The sequence below is a fragment of the Pseudorca crassidens genome, chromosome X (assembly GCF_039906515.1).
Source record: "Pseudorca crassidens isolate mPseCra1 chromosome X, mPseCra1.hap1, whole genome shotgun sequence".
Classification (NCBI taxonomy): domain Eukaryota; kingdom Metazoa; phylum Chordata; class Mammalia; order Artiodactyla; family Delphinidae; genus Pseudorca; species Pseudorca crassidens.
Genome location: NC_090317.1, coordinates 6435270 through 6450444, shown reverse-complemented (window position 1 = coordinate 6450444; position 15175 = coordinate 6435270). Strand labels below are relative to the sequence as shown.

At 45.4% G+C, this 15175-nt stretch overlaps 1 protein-coding gene and 1 pseudogene across 2 annotated transcripts in view; one reads left to right on the top strand and one right to left on the bottom strand.

Annotated features, from left to right (window-relative positions):
* The window catches only part of AFF2 (ALF transcription elongation factor 2), a 489926-nt gene that overhangs the window by 53771 nt on the left and 420980 nt on the right, over positions 1-15175 (top strand). The window lies entirely within an intron of this gene.
* LOC137217456 (elongation factor 1-alpha 1 pseudogene) lies at positions 11215-12792 on the bottom strand (annotated as a pseudogene).

The window sequence follows — 15175 nt, the reverse complement described above, 5'->3', positions numbered from 1 at the left end:
ACATCCATGATTGGAAATAAACTGCATGTTATCTAAGCATAAAAAAGCCACATGATTTGGAACTATTCTACAGAAGTAACATTTAGTGTAATTACAGTACATTTAGATTAATTATAGCGCTGGTTCTGGGCGCCACCATACTTAAGGTCATATCAGCATTTTCGTTATTAACCCTGTGTGGAAGAAGTTTCTCCTCTGGCTGCGTAGTGTTTCCTCTTAAAAATATTTGCGTTCTATAGCTGGCTAGATCAAAATTGAATGGCCTTTCCACTTTTAGGGTAACTTTAAAAAGATGATTTCAGAGGGATTATTATTGCTAAGATTGCTGTTTTTGTATAAACGCTCAAAATAGGCAGAGAATCATTTTCAAGAAGTGGAAATGGTCACAGCGTTTCATTAGGAAATAGACTTGCTATAAATGGCTGTAGGCTTCCTACCGTTGACCAGAAAGTGGCTGCAATTTAACAACCATGTCCAAAACAGCAGTACCCATCCACCCTGTCTTTGTGAGTGGCTTTTGGAATCTTTGCGTCATTCTTTCTGAATATCATTCTAGGCCTCGGGTTTTTATCTCTTGAGAGCAATGGTGTTTGTTTGTTTGTTTTCTTTTTCCTGAAACAACCAAAAGTCATTTGGAGCCAGATTTGGTGAGTAGGGAGGCTGATAAGGTCGAATACACATTTTACTGAAGGATGAAATAGCTGTGCCTGGAAAATAATGAGCCTCATTTTCATGCCTGGTTCATAACTATAGCTGAAGGTAATTCCCTCAGAGGAATTCCAAACTCGGTTGAGCAATGTCTGTCTCCTTGAAAACAGGGTACAGTTTCCTCATGGGCTGCTTCGAAGGTGCCGGCATTCATTTGAATGTCAAATGTCTGCTAGTTTGTTATCTGAAGAGTCTCATTATTTTATGGTTCTACTCCATTTAAATAAAATGAGGTTTCTTAAAAATTCTAAGCTATTGACCGTAATGACACTAAAACTCATTCTGACCTGTTGTATATGTTAAGAACAGTCCCTAAAATGTATCTTAATATAAATGAATGTAAATATTCTCAAAAATATCTGTTGATAGTAATAGCTAGCATTTTGTTGAATATTTACCGTGCGTCAGGCAGTGTGTTTGCTATGCTTTCACTCATTCACCCATGAATTTTTGAGAACCTTAGGCACCCATCTTTTCAAAAGGTGCCGAGATTAAGTAACTTGCCCAAGGTTCAGAGCTCGTAAAGGGATGAGGTGAGATTTGAACTCAGGCTGATCTGATATTGCACCCCATCCGATGCTTCACTGCCTTTGATAAACACATGGGTCTTGGGTAGAGTTGTAGATTACTGGTCCCCAGCATTCTAGCTGTTCTCTTGGAGGATGAAGGGAAAAATCAGGGCTGTTCAAGCCAGTTTTACAGAGCAAGTTGTAGTAAATGAACGAAGAATCCGTGCAAGAGCAGTGATTTTGTCAAGCTCTCACCTGGTTTGATTTTTCCTTTCCCTTTCTATTTGCCCTGCTAGCTTCTATTTCACCTTTTCCTGGTAGAGTTGTGCAGGTGAGTAGTTCTTATCAGGAACAAATGATGCCATAAATCAGGACTGGAATCAATGAGGTTACGAGCCCTAAGAGTGAGAGGCAGTTTTGTGGGCCTCAGTGTTTTCCCTGCTCACCGTGCTGTATCTTTGAAGCCAGAAGCCATAGAGGCTCATTCAGAGACCTATATATATATATAGCGGCTCTGTCACCAAGCTGGGTTCCCAATGCCCACCTTTCCCTTTTAAACAAGAGGAATATTTAGAAGAAATAATAGAGAGCACGTATGCTCTCATGTCTGTCTCCAGACGTGTAAGAAAAGAAACGGAAAAGGATGTGCTAAACAAAACCACCTCTTGGTAATAACACTGTAATGTAGAAATTATAGCCTGGGATTCTTGGAAATGGCTCCGTCCCCCCGCCCGCCTTCTCGGAGAGACTGGCACCAGCTCTTTAGCTTTACTCAGCTGAGGGGAACTTATTTACCGGTGCCAAATGCATTACTTTAGTAAAAGGGAGGCAAATAGCAATGGATGCCATTCGGCGCTCTGATGAGTGGGGACGGCCATTTTTTCTGAAGTACTGACTTCACTTAGAGGAGAGCCATTGACAGACACCAGAAACCCCGGGAGCTGGTAGGCCAGGGAGCTGCCTGTCGAATTCTGTGTGCTCAGTTCTTGCTGCCTTCCGTGTGCTAGATAATAGAGGGAAAATGGGAGTGACCGGTGAGGTTTCCACTTGAAGAAAACAGGTATGACTCTGAATGTTTGAGGTAATGCCGGGGAAGTTAGTCTGGCAGTTCGAGTTGGTCTGTTCTAGTCGACTGGGTGGAAAAATGGACTGATCGTCTACCCCCTCGTCACATAGATTGCCTGGCTTAGGGAAGGGCTACGACTAGGGTGAGGCAGGTCAGACACCCCAGCCCATCATTTCAGGTGGCACCGAAAATTCAGTCATCAAGACAAATAATATTTTAATGGGGTCTTTGTAAAAAATCAAAATTAAAAAAAATCCACAATGAAAAAAATCTAATTTTTAAATGCAGACAGGATCAGTAATGGTACTGTTCTCAGGGACACTGGAGCCTGAGGCAAAAGGAAAAAATGTTCCATTAATTTTGATTTAAAAAAAAATTGCCTTAAAATTCCAATTCACTTGATGACTGGGTTTTTTGGGCACCTTCTGCTCACCCTGAAAGCCCAACTCTAATACTCTCTCTCTCTCTCCCTCTCCCTCTCTCTCTCCCTCTCCCTCTCCCTCTCCCACTCTCGCTCGCTCTCTCGCGCGCGCGCTCTCTCTCTCTCCCTCTCTCTCTCTCTCTCCCTCTCCCTCTCTCTCTCCCTCCCTCCCTCTCTCCCTCTCTCTCTCTCTCTCCCTCTCTCTCTCTCTCTCCCTCTCCCTCTCTCTCTCCCTCCCTCCCTCTCTCCCTCTCTCTCTCTCTCTCCCTCTCTCTCTCTCTCTCCCTCTCTCCCTCTCTCTCTCTCTCTCTCTCCCTCCCTCCCCCTCCCTCCCTCCCTCTCCGCCCCCTCCCCCCACAGGCTTCTTAGGCAGAATGTATTTTACCTCTGGGCTTCCCCGGTGCTTTCTGCAGCTCTGCTGACAGCGCTTGCCATGCTTGTCTGTCATTGTTTGTTTGCAGTGTCTGCCTCTTCCGGAGCGCTATGGCTTCCTTGAGGAGCAAGCCCACATCTTAGGCTCTTTGTATCCACTGTGCCAGCCAGACATTCAGTAGGTACTCAGAAGTATTTGCTGGTTGTTAAAAACAACAACCAAGTGCATAAAGGAGTTCAATGAATAAGTGAAATTAACCTCTGAGTCTTTTAGAACTTGATCTGCGGGTTGACGTTTTCCAGTTGTTCCTAACCACACCGCTGGGTCCGTAGGGACCCTGGTTGGGAAACACAAGTGCCACAGAGGGAACTGCTTCTAGAGACTCTCCCTCCTGAGGGCACGCAGGGAGTCAGGTTCGCCAAGTGGGTGATGATGTGCCCTCGGTGACCCCGTTCCCGCACCCATTCTGCTTCACGGCCTGTGCAGAACCCCAGAAGGATTCAGTCCCAGCTCAGCAAAGCCCCGGGGCAGAGGATGGTTTGCCGAAGGTCAGCGTTCAGCGGGCACTTCCAGAAGCCCTCCTGGCTTTCTCCTGGGGCCCGGGCCCTGCCTCGCCTCTGCCTCGGCACCCTGGGGTGGGGAGCACTTCCCCACCGTGCCAGGCACTGCCAGTGCCCCGGCTCGCCCCGCTGAACCAGAACCTCCAGGGGGTGATGCCCTGATCCTCAAGGGCCACGGAATACTCCAGAACACGTGGGAATCTTGCCTGGGGGTTCTGTGTGGCCAAGCTTTGGGGGGCTGCTTTACTTTCTTAGAGAGCCACGTTCTTTAACATATTTTTATGACAGTGGCTCAATGGCGAGTTGCCCTTAACTGAGCTGGTTCACCCTAGGGCACCCACTAAAAGAAAAAATAAAGGTGGAGCAAACTATACAATACGCATGATCACTTCAAATCAGAGACGCAAAAGTCAGTATTGAAATGGCCCCTCGCACGTGGAGCTCATGTGATTAAAATTCAGGGTCCATGAGTTTTAATCCTAGTTGTAGACACTGGGAAATTATTGAACTTACTTATGGGAAAATGTTAATGAAAGTGGCGAGTTCCCCAGCCTCCAGTATTGTTAATTTTTTAGCAATTTAAGACAACACGGTCGTGCCAGCTCGTGCCAGCGTGGCTCTGTCTGCATGCTGTCTACATGATGTTGAATCTGTCTACCTGACTGATTTCTTTTTTAACCGCATCTAATCAATTGGCAGGTCGCTTTGGCATCATGTAGACACAGCCAGTGCTGTCCTGGGGGCTGTGTATTGATTTAGTGTTCAGAAGTCTCCGCTGAATGGTGAGTAAAAGACGTGCAACACTAGCATACAAACCCATGGACACAGCGGAGAGTCAGCTGCTTAGAGCCTTGCGAGGTCCCTCAGGAAGGCAGCACCTTCGGGGTATCTCCCCTGGGCTCTTTGACTCATGCAAGCAACTCTCAGAAAGAGCCCAAGCCTCACTCATCCTCACAGGTAACAGGCCACCCATGGGCTGGAGTCCTGTCCTCTCACTTGAGTCAAAAGAACAATCTGTCTCCCATGCTCCCTTCCCTGTCCCAAGCCCTATATAGGCAACCAAAGCTACAGACAGGCCAACTCAATCGTTCAAGAAAAACGAACCTGAAAACAACTGCACTCAGGTCGAAGGTGATTTCATTGCTATTCCCAAGAATAGTAGATACCACACTTCCTCCCTCCCTTTCCTCTCCCATCCCCTTCCATCCCTCTCTCCTTTCCCTTCCTTCCCCACTTCTTGCAAGGGATCCACTAAACGCTAGGCCCTGAGCTAGGTGCTGAGGGGCCAGGAGGGAGCTCGGTGCCAGTTTTCACAGAGCTTACATTCTAATTGGAGTGGGCAGATGTGAAAAAATCAGCAGTCTCATTTTTGACTGCAGTAAGTGATTTGAAGGAAGTCAAATCGGATGACGTGATGCAGTTACAGAAGTGGAAGAGGCCGAGTTTAGCCTGGGTGGTCTGAGAAGGCGCTGGTTGAGCTGAGACCGGAATAACGAGAAGAAGCTGGTGAAGCGAGTACCTTGGGGAAGCTATTCAAGGAGATAGCGGCGGAATACAAAAGGCCCTGAGGCAGGGGCACGCTTGGCTTGTTCAAGGAACAAAATGAGGCTTGTTAAGGAGGGTAACCTTACAGGGGCCGAGGTCACGGAGGTGCGCAAGGACCAGATCAGTGGGCGCTTCAGAGGCTGAGAGGGGCAAGTTGGATTTTATCCCACTTGCAGTGGGAGGCCATTGGAGGGGTTGAAGTGGGGCCAGTCATGATCTGATTTACATGTTACAATGGCACCTTCGGAGAACAAACCGTAGGGAGGTGAAGAAGGAGGCGAGGATGGGCTGCTCTTGGGGCCCTTGCAGTGGGGCAGGCGAGTGACAACGTGCATGGATGGAGAGAAGTGAGTGGATGCACGAGATATGTCGGAGGTGGAGTCAAAAATAGTTGCTGATGGAGCCAGCGTGTGTATGTGGCGGGGAGAGGGTGAGTGAAAGGGAGGAGCTGAGCGTGTCCTCTCAATTTTTGTCTTGAGTGGCCAGGCAGATCGTGGCGCTTTATGTCTATGTAACTAGAGTCTCTTGAAATGTTTTTTTTAAAACAAAGGACTAGTCTTTGCCAAAGAGTGATTGAAGTTTTATCTTTGGTGAGACAAGAGCAAAATAAAACTGCAGCATGCCACTGGGAACCTTTTACTCCCCGTTCCATATACTCATTTGTAAGCTTGCAAACGTCTCGGGACGGAATTTCAACCTGGGCTGTCTCCCCAGCGGGACTGTGAACTCCTTGAAGGTAGACAGGGCACTCTATCTTATTCCTTCTGGTGCATCTAGTGTCAAAGTCAGTGTCTGGCACATGACAGGTGTTTGGTAAATACTTGGAGAAAGGAAGGAAGGAAAGACAACGGACCCTCTAGAACTCGTCTACCCTTTATTTTCAAAGGTTAACCTGAAAATGAAGGGGGTACAAAAAAGGAAATAACGCAAGGGAATCTCTGCAGCGTGAGAAGGAAACCGCAATACACCCAGAAAGGAAAAATACGATAGAACAACAAATATGCTGTAAATAACATCGCCCTCACTGTGGAAAGATTTAGTAAGTCTACAGCGGCGCTTTCCCGTCTGGCAACGTCACAGTGTTTAGGACTAAATTTCAACTCTATGTGATCATTTGAATTCAATCCCAGATACGTTTTAAATATATCTTTTGTTCATGTCTAAGACACTTTGGATGACAGATATACTATCGTTAGACTGTATTCAGTAACTAATAAAGAAATTATTAAGAAAGTGAAGTCCAAAATGCCTGGGTAACTATAGAGGAGGTGCCTCATTCATCTGATACAAGAGAGGCAATGAACTGTCTGGAAGAAAGGTATTTTCCTCCGAAGCCTTTGGTAGTTCCTTCCTGATTAGAGAAAAAAGCATCAGGATTACTCAGTGTACTACTTTGGAGGCATCTTGATGTGGCCTTATCTGCCTTTTCTCAGCACACCTTCTGCTCTGCCTTTTTTTTTTTTTTTAATTTATTTTTATTTATTTATTTTTTTGTGGTTCGCGGGCCTCTCACTGTTGTGGCCTCTCCCATTGCGGAGCACAGGCTCCGGACGCGCAGGCTCAGCGGCCATGGCTCACGGGCACAGCCACTCCGCGCCATGTGGGATCTTCCCGGACTGGGGCACGAACCCGCGTCCCCTGCATCGGCAGGCGGACTCTCAACCACTGCGCCACCAGGGAAGCCCTGCTCTGCCATTTTACACCATTTAACATTTGTAATTACTTATTCTTCATTCTTTCCTTCCTCACCTATGCCTTTACTCTTGCTCTTCCAGTGGTCAGGAAGAGATGTCCTTCACCTTCTCCATCACCAGTACCCTATCCTTCAAGTTCAGCTCAAGTGCAACCTTCTCTAAGCAGCCTTCTTGGATTTCTCCAGGGTGACTTTATACGTTCCTCTATGTTTCCTCTGGTTTATGTTATGTTCAGAATTATGTCAATGACTGGCCAGTTGTTCTCAACCCAGGAAACTGTCAATGCTTGACTTTGTGACTACAGCCTAAGATTTTGCCATAGTATATAGTTGAATATTTCTCTGCTTGAAGGAGCATTACGTAGTTCATCATGAATATGATAAAAACACATGCTGTATCCCCTGTATTTTATTTTCTTGGTTGTAGGAAACTGACTGTTTCAAACACTTTACTCAATATTCCCCTAAAGGCATCAGCAGCAAAAATTTATGAACATATTTTTATTAGAGATGATTTGTGTTTTATTCCTAGGAAGTGGAGCTAGAAAAATTTTAAGGTCATTAGCCATAATAATTTAAAACACATAGTTGTTTGAATATGTTAGCTTTAGCTTTTAGGTTCTCTGCTATCTTTAGCTTCTTCCATTTTATTTTAATAATGATAAAAATAAATCTCACATTTGTTAACTTTTTCCATTCTAAGGTGTTTAACAAACCTTAGCGGTGCAAGTATAGTGAAGCGGTCCATATGCTTGCAACTAGGTTTATGGCCCTGAGAGCATTTGATTACAGTTCTTTCTATTTCATTGATGTTGCTCAGAGTCAACAGAAGAATTGGGTTCAAACTTATTGGAAAAGTACAATTAGAAACCCTTGTCAACCCAGTTAACATGTCTTTGAAAACAGCATGTTAACACAGAACCTCCAGATTTTTTAACTCTAAAATGTACTTTTATTTCTATTCTCCCTTCTTCCAATAACCATTTGTTGCATAACAACTATGTTTTGGGCTCAGAGCTCAACCCTGGGGATAAAAAGAGCAGCAAGTCTGTCAGAAGTGTATATATATATATATATATATATATATATATATATATAGATGTGTTTATACATCAGTAGGGTAGGTTGTATGTATGTAGTGTCAACCGTAAAAATAAAATAGCCAGTTATTTTACCGGCAAAATGAATTTATTCAGGAATCACAGAGGAATTGTAATTTGGGACAAGCAAACTATGGCAAGCTATAAGCAAGTCCAGAGAACTAAGGAAAGGAGCCTTCTTTATAGAGGAAAGGAGGCAGTTGGGAGGGGCTGTTTTGAACAAAATTCATTGGAGCAGAGTAGGAGTTCAGGGTGGTGGCAGCTTCTCATTGGCTGACTGTGGTGGTTTCTCATTGGCTGGGCTGTTGCTAGGCAAGCAGAAAATCTTTCTTCCGCCTGCTGGGGTGTGTAAAGCAAGCTTCTTCCAGCTGGGGAATGCAAGGTACACTTCTTGCTGGGGTCTGCAAGTGGCAGAGAGTGCTGGTGCATGAGAGCTCCCCCTTCGGGGCTTCCTGACTCCATTTTCTTTATTTTTTTTCACTTTAATTAGTTATTATTATTACTATATACTAGGCTCCCTGCTACATGCTCTACTGCTATAACTGCATTTTTTTTAAACTTTTTATTTGTTATTTTGGAGTATAGCCGATCAACAATGTTGTGATAGTTTCAGGTGCACAGCAAAGGGACTCAGCCATACATGTGCATGTAACCATTCTCCCCCAAACTCCCCTCCCATCCAGGCTGCCACATAACATTGAGCAGAGTTCCCTGTGCTATACAGTAGGCCCTTGTTGGTTATCCATTTTAAATATAGCAGTGTGTACATGTCGATCCCAGAATGAGGTTTCCTTTATTTATTTTTACGTTTCCCCTTTTGATCAAGGTCTTTCTTATAAAGCATTGCTGATCAGTCAGGTTTTGGTGGGTTTACCCCTTGGTTCCAGGAAGGACCTTTTCTGTTTGTCATGTCCCACGTCTGACAGAAAGTACACAGAATGGAAACCACTGAGGCTGCATTTGAGTAACAAGAAAGGGTAGGAGGGAGAACTCTCAGGCACCTCTCACTTAAAGTCTATATCTTATCAAAGTCATAAGTGTTGGAGGTCATTTTGAAGCACTGAGCTAATATCACTCTATCTGGTGCGTCACTTCTGCAGAGATTTGACAGGCAATAGGTATAAAGTTAAAAAATAATTATGCAAAACAGAGTGAAAATTAACGTGCCAAATCCAGGTTGTATGATTGTTCTGCACCATTTACCTAGGCCTGAAGGTAGCCAACTGAACAAATCAAAGGACCATGGAGAGTTACGTGACATTTGTTTGTAACCAGTATGCTTGTTCCCTGATCTTGTGTGGTTGAATATCTACCTTACCAGAAGCGTTTATCCATGAGCAACAGGTGGTATTTGCTATTACACAGACACCTCCTGTTCAGCAAGTAGATAATCAAAGGGCTGTACAGTTGTCCAAAACTACTTTAGCCAACGAGTCAGGTGATCATTTGGGGGCTGCTACTGCCTTGGCTGTGGAGTGGGCTAGCTAACCTAATGTTAGGGAGAGATTTCTGATCCGACGTTCACTGGCATTTACTTGGACCGATGGGAGAAGGGCTTTCCCTATGGGGCAGATCTGGAGTCATGTGCGCCTCCTAGAAGTTCCCATTTAAAGTGGCCATGGAGCTTTAATGTGGGGGACCAATGAGAGGCTTCTGATTTGTTATGAATGGTGACTGGGACAGTTAAATATCCCAATAAGCATTGATCTCCAGTTCACCAGCTATCTAAACATTCATATGCCCGTGAGAAATGCCAGGCACCACAGGCAAAAGCAAAGCCAGGTGTAGCGCAGAGGATTCCAGCTAACATATGGTTAGTGGCTGCTTTGTTGGCTGGAATTTCCTGATTGACATTTCCAAGCCCGGGGTCAGAGGAATTGGGATGACATTCCGTAAGGTACATCCCAGCCTAGAGAAGTCTTTTCTAAAAGCCTTGAAAACAGGAGTTAGCTTGTTTGCATTTCCCTCGGGTGCAGGGTAATGGATCGTATTTAACTAAGAAAAAGAGTGCCAAGGTTGAGGTGCTCAGCTGAACCGGTATGGTTATGGTTGGAGAACGTTTGAAACAAGGTATGGGAACACCTGGCTGTAATAGCCTAACCAGATAGTTAACACCAGTAGGCTTATGCGTATGACTGACAGTGGCATTGGGGACTAAAGAGAAATTGGTTACAGGTAAAACCAAGGGATCTCCAACACCACGAACAGATCAGAGTTTCTGGTGACAGATCCAACAGTCGGAAAGGTTTCCTGCTTTCTCAGGAGATTGGGAAATGCAGATAGGAGTATTGTCTTTCCAGTAAAGAGAAGGAGAATATAGGGTGAGAAGCAACAGTGAGAAAAGGCATACAGGCCTGCTCTGGTTCTGTTGGGAAAGCTGTCTCCTTCAGAGGCTGTGTCCACTTCAGTTCCTGAAAATCTTTATTTTCAGGTCACCAGTTTGTGTGCAGGTCCAGCCAGGGTTTGGTGTTTTCTTTAGATGTGACACATGAATCCAAGAGTCTATTCCTTGGAGTTTGGCAACACAAGGGTTGGTTAATGGTACCTGATAGGGGCCTTTCCAATGAGCTTGAAGGGACTCTTTCTGGAGGTGTCTTGTCCAATAGGTGAAATCTCTAGGTGGTAAGGAATGATGTTTAAAGTCTTCGTGTCCAGAGAAGATGGGAGACACTGAGAAAAGATTGCTCTACCTGAGCATGGTTATTTTCAACAGAAGCAATTAAGCCTTTATAATTTTGAAGGATGACCTCCTTTTATCAGTTGTGGGTCAAAAGAAGCAGGTGCCAGGTGTATTGGGCATCCTGTGATTATCTCAGAGTGAGAGTTTATCACTTCTAAAAGGGTTTAGACATGAGATTTAGAAGGACTAATGGCAGTGCCTTTGGCCAGGATACTACAAATGGGAGGGTTTCTACAAATTTTGCAAATTGAGTCTCTTTTTTTTTTCATTAAACTTTTTTAATGGGTCTCAAATTCTGTGACTGATATTTGGTCAAGTTGTTTCCATTAAAAATATTGATTTTAGGGCTTCCCTGGTGGCGCAGTGGTTGAGAGTCCGCCTGCCGATGGAGGGGACACGGGTTCGCGCCCCGGTCCGGGAGGATCCCACATGCCGCGGAGCGGCTGGGCCCGTGAGCCATGGCCGCTGAGCCTGCGCGTCCGGAGCCTGTGCTCCGCAACGGGAGGGGCCACAGCAGGGAGAGGCCCGCGTACCGCAAAAAAAAAAAAAAAAAAAAAAGTATTGATTTTAAAAACTAATAACTTAAAACTGCCACACACAAAATAAATGGTCCGCAAAACATTCTCCTTTCCTTCTGAAGGGTTTACGATGCATTGTTATCGTTAACCAGTCTTTTGCTGTTAAACTTAAATGGCCAGTTGAGACCATTCTTCCACCACTGATTAAGACTGGGGTGGCAGGTATTGGGGATAATATTCCTTTAGCCTTCTGAGCTTTCTGGGCGGACTTGGTGACCTTGCCAGCTTGCCAGCTGCCTTCTTGTCCACTGCTTTGATGACACCCACAGCAACCGTCCGTCTCATGTCACGAGCAGCAAAGCGGCCCAGAGGAGGATAGTCAGAGAGGCTCTCAACACACATGGGTTTGCCAGGAACCGTATCAATGATGGCAGCATCACCAGATTTCAAGAATTTGGGGCCATCTTCCAGCTTTTTCCCAGAACGACGATCAATCTTCTCCTTCAGCTCAGCGAACTTGCAAGCAGTGTGAGCTGTGTGACAACCCAGCACAGGTGCGTAGCCAGCACTGCTTTGGCCTGGATGGTTCAAGATAATCACCTGAGCTGTGAAGCCAGCTGCTTCCATCGGTGGGTCATTTTTGCTGTCACCAGCCACATTGCCACGACAAACATCTTTGACAGACACGTTCTTGACCTTGAAGCCCACATTGTCCCCAGGAAGGGCTTCACTCAAAGCCTCATGGTGCATTTCAGCAGACTTCAGTTGTCACGTTGACTGGGGCAAAGGTGACCACCGTGCCAGGTTTGAGAACACCAGTCTCCACTCGACCCACAGGGACAGCGCCAATACCACCAATTTTGTAGACGTCCTGGAGGGGCAAACGCAAGGGCTTGTCAGTTGGGCGAATTGGTGGCAGGATGCAATCCAGAGCTTCAAACAGTGTGGTTGGTTCCAGTGGCACTGCCATCTTTTCGGGTGACTCTCCATCCCTTGAACCGCGGCATGTTAGCACTTGACTCCAGCATGTTTTCACCATTCCAGCCAGAAACTGGCACAAGTGCTACTGTGTCGGGTTGTAGCCAATTTTCTTAATGTAGGTGCTGACTTCCTTAACAGTTTCCTCGTGTCTCTTCCGGCTGTAGGGTGGCTCGGTGGAATCCACTTTGTTAACTCCAACAATTAGTTGTTTCACACCCAGAGTGTAGGCCACAAGGGCATGCTCACGGGTCTGCCCATTCTCGGAATTACCTGCTTCAAATCCACCAACACCAGCAGCAACAATCAGGACAGCCCAGTCAGCCTGGGATGTGCCTGTAATCATGTTTTTGATGAAGTCTCTGTGTCCTGGGGCATCAGTGATGGTCACATAGTGCTTGCTGGTCTCAGATTTCCAGAGGGAGATATCAATGGTGATACCTTGCTCACGTTCAGCTTTCAGTTTGCCCAGGACCCAGGCATACTTGAAGGAGCCCTTGCCCATCTCGGCAGCCTCCTTCTCGAACTTTTCAATGGTTCTCTTGTCGATCCCACCACATTTGTAGATCAGATGGCCGGTAGTGGTAGACTTCCCCGAATCTACGTGTCCGATGACAGCGATGTTGATGTGGCTCTTCTCCTTTCCCGTTTTTGCTTAGGTTTAGCGGTGGTTTTCACGACACCTGTGTCCTGGTGGGAAACCCGTTGCGAAAAAGCACAAATTGAGTCTTAATATTGCTGTTAGTGAATTGGACCAGCCCTGAGGATTGAGGGTGGGAAGCACAGTGAAAATGCGATAGGACTGGCCAAACGACACAGACCTGCTGTAGTATTTGACCAGTAAATTGGGTTCCCTGGTTGCTGTGGAGCTCAAGAGGGGTTCCTGAGGGTAAGGATAATCTTTCCTAAACTAATTTTAGCCACAGAAGAGGCAGCAGGTTGTCTACACAGAAAGGCTTAGACCCAGTGGGAAAACATACAGACCATGACTAAAACATATTTATATCCATGAGATGGGGGAAATTGAATTAAATCCATCTCCCAAACCTCCAGTGGTCCATTGGGCAATTTACAGTGTTCCAGAGCACTGCAAACAGGTTTTCCTGAATTATATTTTGGGCAGGTGTGGCAAGCGGAGTAGGCGCTTTTTGTGGCCTCATTGATATCTCCTCACCAGTACTGATTCGTAAGCATTATCATTTTATCTGCAGACCAGTGACTTAATGCATATACAGTAGTCAGTAATGGGAATTTTAGAGTCCCTGGCTAGGCTGGATTGTTATTTGGCCCAAACCAGAGTTCTCCCTTTTTATCAAATGAACAGTTACTAGATTTCCAATCTTGTGTTTCCTTTTCTGGAGCCAATTCTTGGGCTTCTCTAACCAATTTCTCTAGGTTATTATTTGGGGCAACATCCCTTTGGACATGACAGAGGTTTGATTTTTCGTTCCTTTGAGGGCAACATTCTTGGCGGAAATGTCAGCAATGTGGTTTCCTTTAGCTTCCAGGGAGTCAAGTTTGGAATACCCAGGGACCTTAATAACAGCTAAAGTTGCTGGCAAGAGTGTGGCATCTCATAAATCCTGGACGTAAGAGCCATTTTAAATTTTAGTCCCGTTAGAAATAAAGAGACCTTGCTGTTTCCATAGCATTAAGTCATGAGCTACTCCAAAGGCATATCTATTGTCTGCAGTTTTGCCCTTTGCTGAAATGCAGGCCCAAGTAAGATCATGTAATTCAGCCTGTTGGGCCGAGGTGGCCAAAGGCAAAGGTGCCACCTTGATGACTTTAAAAGGAGTTGCAACTGCAGATCCAGCACAATATTTAACATTTTCTTTCTTCAAGAACCATTGGTAAGCCATGAAAACGCAGCACTGGTGACAGGAGTTTCCTGTAAATCGTCGTGAGGAGGCAAAAGGTGATCTGTCAGAGTCAGTCATGAGGAGTGTTGTCCCTAGAGAAGGGAAGAAGGCGGCAGGGTTAAGGGTATCACAGTGAGAAAGAGTTATGTGAGGCGTGATTGCCATGAGGATTTCATAGGAAGTGAGATGACTGGCTGAAGTGTGTTGAGTGTGATGAGAATCCAGGAGGGCTCTACTGCATGGGGTACAAAATTGGTGAGAGGGGATCCCATGACTACCTCTTTGGTGGCCTTAAGTAAAAGGAAAGTGGCTCTGAGGTAAGGAGGGGTATCCTCATACCATAGTATCTATCTGCTGACTGTAGTACCTTATGGGGCGATGGTGATCCCCATGTTTTTGGGTGACTACTCCGAGAGTACTTGTCTCCTTCTCCAATGTAAGGAGGAAAAGGGGAAGTTGATAATTAGGATGTCCAAGGGCAGGAGGATTTATCAAGCTCTCCTTTAAGGTATTAAAAGCTGGGTCATCCAGATATTCCCAAGTAGTAAGGGTCAGGTTTGCTGTTCTTTAGTAAGGCATATAGAGGCTGGGCCATGAGAGAAAAGTTCAGAATCCAGCTCTAACAATCACTAGCCAACCCAAGAAAACCTCATAATTGACTTTGGTTTGGGGCTTTGGGAAGTTCAGGATGCTATGAAGCTTATCTGGGTCTAGGTGCCCAGCCCTTTTTCCATGATCATGTGCCCAAAATAATGAACTTGGGTTTGAACAAACAGCCGTTTCTCCTTAGAAACTGTATGTCCCTTTGAGGCTAAAAGCTTCTATAGGTGGGTGCTGTCTTCCTGAAAAAAGACCTGGGAAGGGGAGCAGAGAAGCAAGCTGTCTACATATTGTCATAAAGTGGAGCCTCCAGAACATTTTATCTCATCTAAATCAGCTTTTAAGATTTGTGAGATGTAAGAAGGACTTTTGGTAAAATCCTGGGTCATTACTGTCCAGGTATATTGTTGTCCTTCCCAAATAAAGGCAAATAGGTATTGATTAGCATTATCTGTAGGGATGCTAAGGAAGGTGCTACGTAAATCACTCGCAGTGAGAAATTTGCTTTTGGTGGGCACGAAGCTAAAAGAGTGTGGGAATTGGGAACAATAGGGTGACAAGG